Raw genomic sequence first — 10,134 nt, 5'->3', positions numbered from 1 at the left:
GCAAGACTGGGCTCAATGGCTCATGCCTGTAATGCTAGCACTCTGGGAGGTTGAGGCGGGTGGATCACCTGAGGTCAGGAGTTTGAGACCACCTGACCAAAATGGTGAAACCCCGTCTCTACTGAAAATACAAAAATCAGCTAGGCAGGTAGGTGAGTGCCTGTAATCCCAGCTACCGGGGAGGCTGAGGCGAGAGAATCACTTGAACCCAGGAGGCAGAAGTTACAGTGAGTCAAGATTACACCACTGCATTCCAGTCTGGACGACAGAGTGAGATGCTGTCTCCAATTTAAAAAAAAAAAAAAAAAAAAGGCAGTACAGCGTGGTTCCCGGCCATGACTGCACTCGCCTGCGGTATCAGCAGCACATGCGGGGCTTGACATCACTCTGTCAGAAAGCACCAAGACCCTTCATCAACATTATTTTTCCTTATAGGCCTTTCTGCAAATAAAATCTAGTGATTCAGATAAATTTCTATTAAAAAGGAAGAAGATTTGGAGGGAGCCACTCACGGTAACACTCACTACTAAAATCTGTGTGCACTGAAAACTTACAACCAGCCAGGTCCTATGCTAAGAGATCACATATATTAGCCCATTTAATTCTAGTGACCAGTGAGGTAGGTGCACAGATGAGGAAACTGAAGCACATCTATCAGAGTAGGATACCAATAGATTATGCCTCAAAGTGGTAAACAAGCAAAAAAAAATCTCACTATAACCATACTACTTATTTATTTATTTATTTATTTAATTTTTTTAGAGATAAGAGTCTCGCTCTGTTGCCCAGGCTGGAGTGCAGTAGTACAATCTCGGCTCACTGCAACCCCTACCTCCTGGGTTAAAGTGATCCTATCACCTCAGCCTCCTGAGTATCTGGGACTACAGGCATGCGCCACCATGCCTGGCTAATTTTTTGAATTTTTATTAGGGTTTCACCATGTTGGCCAGGCTGGTCTCAAACTCCTGACCTCAGGTGATCCGCCCACCTTGGCCTCCCAAAGTCCTGGAATTACAGGCATAAACCAACACGCCCAGCCTAAGGATACTATTTAAAAATACGGGCTAGGCATGGTGGCACTTGTAATCCCAGCAACTTGGGAGGTCAAGGTGGGAGGATCACTTGAGCCCAGGATTTTGAAACCAGCCAGGACAACATGGCAAGATGCCATCTCTACAAAAATTCAAAAATTAGCCAGGCATGGTAGAAAGCCCTTGTAGTTCCAGCTACTCAGGAGGCCAAGATGGGAGGGTCACTTGAGTCCAGCAGTTCAAGACCAGCCTGGGCAACAGAGCAAGACCCTGCCTCAAAAAATAAATAAATAAATAAATAAACAACCACTAACCTCACGTGGATTTCAGTGCTGCCCAGCAATTCTGCTACACGTCCCTACTCCAGCCCTTTCCCAGGATGACTCATTCTTTCACCTCTCCTACCTCAAGCCTCCCACGTCTCCCGTTTCTCTGTTCTCATCGGATGACCTTAGTTCCCGGTCACTGAGAACACAAATACAATCAGAGGGAACTTCCTGCTGTAGCTCCCGCTACGCCTACCCATTGGCCAGCAGGCGTGTGCTCCCAGCAAGGTGAACGCTGACTCCTGCGCAAGGTCTCCTTGCCCTCGCCTGCTTAAGGGTATCGCTCTGAGCAACTCTCCGTATCTGGCCTCCTTAGCTCCTGCATTCTGCTGAGGCAACTGCAACCTCCCACATCTTAAACTCTCTTGGCTCCACGTGCCCTTCAATGTACACCCCACTTCTCAGCTCCCTTCTGCAGAAAAGTCTCACGAGTTGTTTACCCTGGCAAGGGTCAAGGGCTCATGCCTGTAATCCCAGCACTTTGGGAGGCTGAGACAGGAGGATCACTTGAGCCCAGGAGTTTGAGACCAGCCATAACAACACAAGACTCTGTCTCTACAAAAATAATAAATAAACAGGCCGGGCACAGTGGCTCACGCCTATAATCCTAGCACTTTGGGAGGCCAAGGAGGGCAGATCACTTGAGGTCAGGAGTTTGAGACCAGACCTAACAACATGGCAAAACTCTATCTCTACCAAAAATACAAAAATTAGTCAGGTGTGGTGGCACCTGCCTGTAGTCTCAGCTACTCGGGAGTCTGACGCAGGAGAATCACTTGACCCGGGGAGGTGGTTACAGTTAGCCAAGATCATGCCACTGCACTCCAGCCTGGGCAACAGAGTGAGGCTGTGTCTCTAAATAAATAAATAAATAAATAATCACCTACCTGTCGTGGCTCTGACTTCTTTTCTCCCCTATCCCATCAGGCTTTTGCCCCAACCACCCTACCACAATGACACCCATGTGGCTAAATCCCATTGCCGACCCCCAGTATGCAACTTATTTGATCTAACAATGTCGGACTGTTGATCCGGCCTTCTCTGTTTTTTTGAGACAGAGTCTCGCTCTGTTGGCCAGGCTGGAGTGCAGTGGCAAAATCTCAGCTCACTGCAACCTCCACCTCCCGGTCTCAAGCAGTCCTCCTGCCTCAGCCTCCCAAGTAGCTGGGATTACAGGCATGCGCCACCACACCTGGCTTATTTTTATATTTTTAGTAGAGACGGGGTTTCACCATTTTGGCCAAGCTGGTCTCAAACCACTGACCTCAGGTGATCCACCTGTCTCGGCTTCTGAAAGTGCTGGGATTATAGGCGTGAGCCACTGCACCCAGCCTCTTCCTTCTCTCTTGACAGGCGTTTTTTACTTGGCATCCAGCACAGACAGCACAACTCCTGCTTTTGCTCTGACCTTTTAATCGCCCTGCCTTGAACACTGAAGGACCCAGGCTTAGTGCCCAGCCTCTTCACTCCCTCAGTGATCCCATTTGGTCATGTGGCTTTAAATACCAACTAGCCGCTGATGACTTTGTTTCCTCATTTACAGGTCTCTTCTTAACCCTCTCCTTGAACTACACTGCCAACTCAACTGTGTCTTTGTATGATTATATACATACATGGTAATATACATGTACATACACACATATATACATGTATATATTGAACTCCTGACCTCAAGTGATCCCCCCACCTCGGCCTCCCAAAGTGCTAGGACTACAGGTGTGAGCCACTGCACCCGGCCACATGCTGTTTATACACATATTACACGTGTGTATGCATATATATACGTGTGTGTGTGTGTGTGTACAGTGTGTATGGTCAGGCATGGTGTCTCACACCTGTAATTGCAGCACTCTGGGAAGCCGAGGCAGGGGGATCACTTGAGTTCAGGAGTTCCACACCAGCCTGGCCAACATGGCAAAACCCTGTCACTACTAAAAATACAAAAATTAGCCAGGCGTGCTGGCGCCTGCCTGTAATCCCAGCTACTTGGGAGGCTGAGGCAAGTGAATCACTTGGAGGTTGCAGTGAGCTGAGATAGCGCCACTGCACTCCAGCCTGGGCAACAGAACCAGACTCCATCTCAAAATTTATATATATGTGTGTGTGTGTATATAAACTGTATATATAACTATATGTATCGCATATATACCATCTACACACAGATCATCGCAAGCTTAAGAATTCATAATCAAAACTCCTGATCATCCTTCACAAACCTGATCTTCCTAGTGTTCATTCTTTCCATAAACATCTATCTGATGAAGTTCACATTGCAACTCAAGCTGAAAACCTTTGTGCATCCACAGCTCCTCTCTTTCTCACACACTCAGCCAACCCACCACCAGCTCCCATTGGTTTACCACTGAAATACACCCAAAATGTGACTCCCTTACAATCATCCGGGTATCCCGGTGCAAGCCACCACCTCTCACAATGGCTTCTAAACTCCTCAATCAGGTTGTGTGTCACCTTCACTTGAAAACTTCCCAAACTGACCCCCCTTCCACCTGGAGGAAAAGTAAGATTCTTGGAGCTTGGAAAGGTCCCCACGACAGCCTTGGCCCCACCCCACATCTCTGGGGCCGCACCTCCTCTTTCTCTCTCTGTGCCTAAACTGGCCCAGCAACACTGGGCTCCCTGTTGTTTACATCTGCACCTGCTGTTTCCTCTACCTGGAATAGGTAGAGGAATAGGTTCTGGTGCCTCACTCCTCCTCCTCTCCACTCTCGACCCCCCCGTTCTCATCTTCTCCATGGCACTTATCACCACCTGCTCTGTGCACCCTGTTCATCTGTCTCTCCCCTCCAGAAAGTAAGTTCACTAGGTCACAGACTTGTCTCCACTTGTTTACGGCTGCAGCCCAATGCCCTGAACAGTGCTGACACACAAAAGGAACCCTATGAATGTTTTTTTTTTTTTTAAACAATGAATGAATGATGGAAGGAAGGAAATGGAAAGCATGCTTACGATGAAAAGTAAGGCCGGCCGCGGTGGCTCATGCCTGCAATCTCAGCACTTTGGGAGGCCGAGGTGGGAGGAACCATCGCTTGAGCCCAAGAATTTAAGATCAGCCTGGGTAATATAGTGAGACATCATTGCTACAAAAAACATTTTTAAAAATTATCCGGGCATGGTGGCGTGGGCCTGTGGTCCCAGCTACACGGGAGGATGAGGCGGGAGGACGACATGGGCCCAGGAGGTAGAGGCTGCAGTGAGCTATAATCACGCAACTGCACTTCAGCCTGGGTGACACAACGAGACACTGCCTCAAAAATAAAAAATAAAAAATAAAGAGAAAGTGAGAACTGAAAGCCTCGGGGTGCAATCAGGGCTCAATGAATTCTAACTCGCGTCTTCAAAGGAAGACAATGAAACCAGAGCCACCGCGAGGGCTGACGGCCTAGAACTAGGAGCCAGCGGCGTCCCTTCCGCTCGCCCGCGCCGGGCTAAACCAGAGGCGCTGCGGACGTCGGAGCCCCCGCCGGGCCTTCCCAGCACTGCAGACCCCAAAGCCGCCGCCAGGTCGCACGCGCCAGGCCTTCACGCACCCACGTGGAAGGGGCGGAGCCCCGCGGGAGCCCGCCCCGGGGCTCTGGGTCTCCTTGGCGCCCTGACCCGCCAGCCACCCCGCCGGGATCCCACGCGCCTACCTGCGTCCACCTTGCCCACCTGCGTTTGCCCAGCAGAGCCGCAGACTGCGGCTTCCGGCAGGGACCCGCACCTCAGGTACGCGTTAGTCCTACCTTCAAGAGGGTGGAGCTTCCCATTGGGCGAAATCTGCGTCAGTCTCTCCGCCGGCTAATGGCAAACGTCGGCAGCACGGGTATCGGAGCCAGGCCTAGGCGCGGGCTAGTGACGCCATCTCTAGGGGCTTCGAGTTGCTAGGATAGCAGCCGGTTGCCAAGGTAACAGGTAACCAGCTCTGCCCGGTACACTTGCAGATGACTGGGTTCGGGCCCTGCAGCGCTCAGGAGGGTCTGGGGTGCAGCTGCCCCGGCCGGCAGGGCGCCCACGGGGTGGGGCCTCCTCCGAGGGTCCAGGGCATGGAGCTCCACTCGCAGTCGAAATGGGTGAGCTACGGCTGTTGCGAATAACACAAATAGGACTCAAACTTCGTGCTGAATTAAAAAATCAGCATAGGTGCTAAAAAGTAAATATACAGGGTGGATACTATTTTAATAATACCTGTGGCCGGGCTCAGTGGCTCACGCCTTTTATCCCAGCACTTTGGGAGGCTGAGGCGGGCGGATCGCTTGAGCTCAGGCGTTGGAGACTAGCCTGGCCAACATGGTGAAACCCCGCCTCTACTAAAAATACAAAAATTAGCCGGCCGTGGTGGCGCATGCCTGTAATCCCAGCTACTCAGGAGGCTGAGGCAGGAGAATCGTTTGCGCCCGGGAGGTGGAGGTTGCAGCGAGCTGAGTTCGTGGCACTGCACTCCAGCCTGGACGACAGAGTGAGATTGTCTTAAAAAATTAATTAAAAAAAATAAAAATTAGCCGGGTGTGGTGGCACGTGCCTGTAGTTTCTGATACTCCAGATACTGAGGTGAGAGGATTGCTGGAGCCTAGGAGATGGAGGCTGCAGTGAGCTATGATGAGGGCAACACAGCCAGACCCCATCTCAAAAAAAAAAAAAAAAAAAATCATGCTTTTAAGTTACCCAGTAACTTAGTGCTTGGCAGCCATATTAAGTATGATGTACCTTGTTGCCTCAGAAATCCAAAGGTGACAAGCAAAGAAGGTTCATTCTTCTTTGCTGGTAGAAGATTGCATCTGTTTCCTATTTCTGTGTAACAAATTAACCTAACATTTAACAGCCTAAAAGAAGATTTATTTTCTCTCAGTATCTGGGGGTCAGGAAGGTGGGCGTGGCTGAACTCTGTGCCTCTGCCTCAAGGTTTCACCAAGTTGTGGTCAAAGTGTCTGCCAGGGCTGCGATTTCATCTGAAAGCTTGTCTGGAATGATCCACTCCCAAGCTCACACACATGAATATTGTAAGGACTCAGTCCTCCAAGGTCATTGCTCAAAGACTGCCCTCAGTTCCTTGGAATATGGGCCTCTCCACAAGGAAGCTCACAACACAACAGCTGGCTTGCCTTAGAGCGAGCGCACACAAGAGGGGTCACACACAAGATGGATGCCACAGTCTCTTTGGACCCTAATCTCAGAAGTGATTTCCCTGGGCTTTTGCCATATTCTGTTCATTAGAAGTTGGCCAGGTGCAGTGGTTCACTCCTATAATCCCAGCACTTCAGAAGTCTGAGGTGGGTGGATCACTTGAAGTCCGGAGTTCAAGACCAGCCTAGCCAACATAGCAAAACCCCATCTCTACTAAAAATACAAAAATTAGCCAGGCGTGGTGGCACACACCTGTAATCCCAGCTACCTGGGAGACTGCGGCATGGGAACTGATAGAACTTGGGAGGATGGAAGTTGCAACGAGGCGAGATCACACCATTCCAACCTGGGTGACAGAGTGAGACTCTGGCTTTAAAAAAAAAAAAAAAAAAAGGCTGGGCACAGTGGCTCATATCTGTAATCTCAGCACTTTGGGAGGCCAAGGGGAGAGACGGATCACCTGAGGTCGGGAGTTGGAGACCAGCCTGATCAACATGGAGAAACTCCATCTCTACTAAAAACTACAAAATTAGCCAGGTGTGGTAGCACATGCCTGTAATCCCAGCTACTCGGGAGGCTGAGGCAGAATTGTTTGAACCCGGGAAGCAGAGGTTGCAGTAAGCCAAGATCACGCCATTACACTCCAGCCTGGGCAACAGGAGTGAAACTGCATCAGAAAAAAAAAAAAAAGTGAATCATGCTAGGTGCAGTGGCTCACACATGTAATCCCAGCACTTTGGAAGGCTGAGTCAGGAGGATGGCTGGAGATCAGGAGTTCAAGACCAGCCTGGGCAACACAGTGAGACCTCCTGTCTACAAAAATAAAAAATTAGCTGAGCATGATGGCACACACCTATAGTCACAGCTATTTAGGAGGCTGAGGTTGAAGGATTGCTTAAGCCTGGGAGATGGAGGCTGCAGTGAACTATGATCACACCACTGCACTCCAGCCTGGGTAACAGAGTAAGACTCTGTCTCAAAAAAAAAAAAAAAAGGAAAAAAAATTTTTCATTTTTGGAACTGATATGGTTTGGCTGTGTCCCCACCCACATCTCATCTTGAATTGTAGTTCTTATAATTCCCATGTGTTGTGGGAGGGACCCGGTGGGACATAATTGGATCAGTTTCCCCTGTACTGTTTTCATGGTAGTGAATAAGTCTCATGAGATCTGATTTATAAGGGGAAAACCCCTCTTGCTTGGTTCTCATTTTCTCTCGTCTGCTGCCATACAAGACATGCCTTTTGCCTCCTGCTATGATTGTGAGGCCTTCCCAGCCACGTGGAACTGTGAATCCACTAATCCTCTTTTTCTTTATATATTACCCAGTCTCAGGTATTTCTGTATCAGCAGTGTGAATATGGACTAATACAGAAATGCTGAAAGGACTTAGATGCATTAACATCCCAGTGGCACTAAGCACTCCAAGTACCCACAACACAGCTCCTAAATACCATCCCCCACAAACATGGACCAGGACTCCTGGGAGAAATGGCTGATCCCAGGGTTGTGGCAGGGAAGGCACAAGATGGGCCTTGAATAGGTCAGTCTGAACATCCCTTTACAAGACCCCCTTGTCAGGCTATCTGGGGTCATCCTCACATGCTCTCGGGCCCTGTCTTGCACTCATCTGTCTTCCAAGAGCAAGGACTGTCTTTCCATTGATTTCCATGTACTATTGTGCCTTTCATGAAACACACATTTTTCTCTTTTCCTCCCAAAATCATACTTCCTGAAACACATTTTAAAGTTTTATCCCATACAGGTTTAACATGCCTCCAGTTTATACCTAAGTGTTTTGTCTTTATTGTTGCTGTAAATGGGGTTTTCCTCTTCCATTACATCTTCTGATTATTGTTTATGGGAATGAAGGCTTTTGATCCTGTTAGTTTTATATACTATTATCGTACTATGTTCTCTGAGGAGGTATGCATGTTTTATAATAAGGAGTTATATCACTCATTTCCTACTTTATTGAACACTAAATTACTGATATCTGAGATATGAAACTTTTTTTTTTTTTGAGACAGAGTCTCACTCTCTTGCCCAGGCTGGAGTGCAGTGGCATGATCTCGGGTCACTGCAGCCTCCACCTCCCAGGCTCAAGCAATTCTCCTGTCTCAGCCTCCCGAGTAGCTAGGAGTATAGGTGCCCACCACCATGCCTGGCTGATTTTTGCATTTTTAGTAGAGGCAGGGATTCACCATGTTGGCCAGGCTGGCCTCGAACTCCTGACCTCAAATGATCTATCCACCTTGGCCTCCCAAAGTTCTGGGATTACAGGTGGCCACCCCCATGCCTGGCCAATTTGTTTTTAGTAGAGATGGGATTTCATTATGTTAGGCTGGTCTTGAACTCCTGACTTCAGTGATCTGTCCGCCTCGGCCTCCCAAAGTGCTGGGATTACAGCTGTGAGCCACCACGCCTGGCTGTTACTAGCTGTTTTAATAAGACCATGAACCATAGCTGATCAACCCAACTGTTTAAAATACTCTTCACCATGTCCCAAGATCTCTGGCCCTGAAATTGGATGAAGATGGCTTTTCCTGTTTATAGCAAAGCTAAGCTGATTTTCTCCACTTCAGCTTTCTTCCTACACACCTCACCTCACACCTTGGATGCCTGCTGTATGCTTATACTAGGTTCCAGGATGTGGTGCACCTCCTGTTGCAGAACACTGCATGTGTGGCGCTCAGTTCAGCTGTCTTCTTGGTAGGCCACGGAGCACCAAGATTGGTCAGGTTTCTGACACTTGAACAAGTTGAGGAACCACTGCTTCAGACAGAGCTTCCAAGATTGACCTTCCTCCATGAGACCCAGGGGTGTAGCACAATGGCGGATGGGCTTGGCTCCTACAGAACAGAGAATCAGAGGGTGCTCGTGATGGACAAAGCGTGGGTGCCACAGAAGTCCCTGGAACTGAGCAAACTCCTGGCCAAACAACAGGCCCAAGTCACCCCTGCAGACAATCACAGCGCTCGGCATTGTGTGTGCACTGATGGCAGCTTGTTTAATGGCCGATTTTATCTCGGCCCTGGAATCCTGATTGTTATAGAAACATTAACCTTTCTAATTGCCCTCATGCTCCAGGGACTGTTTAAGTGAAACCAGGAGAGGGAACACTGGCCCATGAAGAGCCTCCTCTGGGTGGACTGCTGTTTCATTTGTTTTCTTCTTAAGATTCACCACAGCACAGCTATCTGCAGAAAAATGAAACAACCAGAATGTAAAATTAGAGAGCTGCTCTGCTGTGGGCACTTTAATTAAAAAAAAAAGGCAATTTTTTTTTTTTTTTTTGAGACAGAGTCCGCCCTGTCACCCAGGCTGGAGTGCAATGGCACGATCTTGGCTCACTATAACCTCCGCCTCCTGGGTTCAAGCGATTCTCCTGCCTCAGCCTCCCAAGTTGCTGGGATTACAGGCATGCACCACCACACCCAGCTAAATGTTTTTTGTATCTTCAGTAGAGACCAGCCAGGTCTCTTCACCATGTTCGCCAGGCTGGTCAACTCCTGACCTCGTGATTTGCCTGTCTCAGCCTCTCGAAGTGCTGGGATTACAGGCGTGAGCCACTGCGCCTGGCCAAAAAAGGCCACTTTAAAAGGTATTTTTATGTAGCATGCATGAATTGCAAGAAAATCTTAGCTTTTAATGTGT

General features: G+C 48.8%; 1 protein-coding gene across 3 annotated transcripts in view; it reads right to left on the bottom strand.

The window, feature by feature from the left end:
• CUNH7orf50 (chromosome unknown C7orf50 homolog) overlaps nucleotides 1-5,169 on the bottom strand; it is a 129,427-nt gene extending 124,258 nt beyond the window's left edge. The window contains exon 1 of one of the 3 annotated variants that reach the window (XM_017508243.2): nucleotides 5,027-5,169. The gene's annotated coding sequence lies outside the window, so the exon portion shown is untranslated. Of the gene's footprint in view, nucleotides 1-5,007 lie in introns of all 3 variants that reach the window. The other 2 variants (XM_017508241.2, XM_017508244.2) reach the window with 2 other exon arrangements.
• Nucleotides 5,170-10,134: the final 4,965 nt, after the last annotated feature.

The sequence above is a fragment of the Cebus imitator genome, unplaced genomic scaffold (assembly GCF_001604975.1).
Source record: "Cebus imitator isolate Cc_AM_T3 unplaced genomic scaffold, Cebus_imitator-1.0 Scaffold388, whole genome shotgun sequence".
Lineage (NCBI taxonomy): Eukaryota > Metazoa > Chordata > Mammalia > Primates > Cebidae > Cebus > Cebus imitator.
This window is presented reverse-complemented; position numbering and strand designations above follow the sequence as displayed.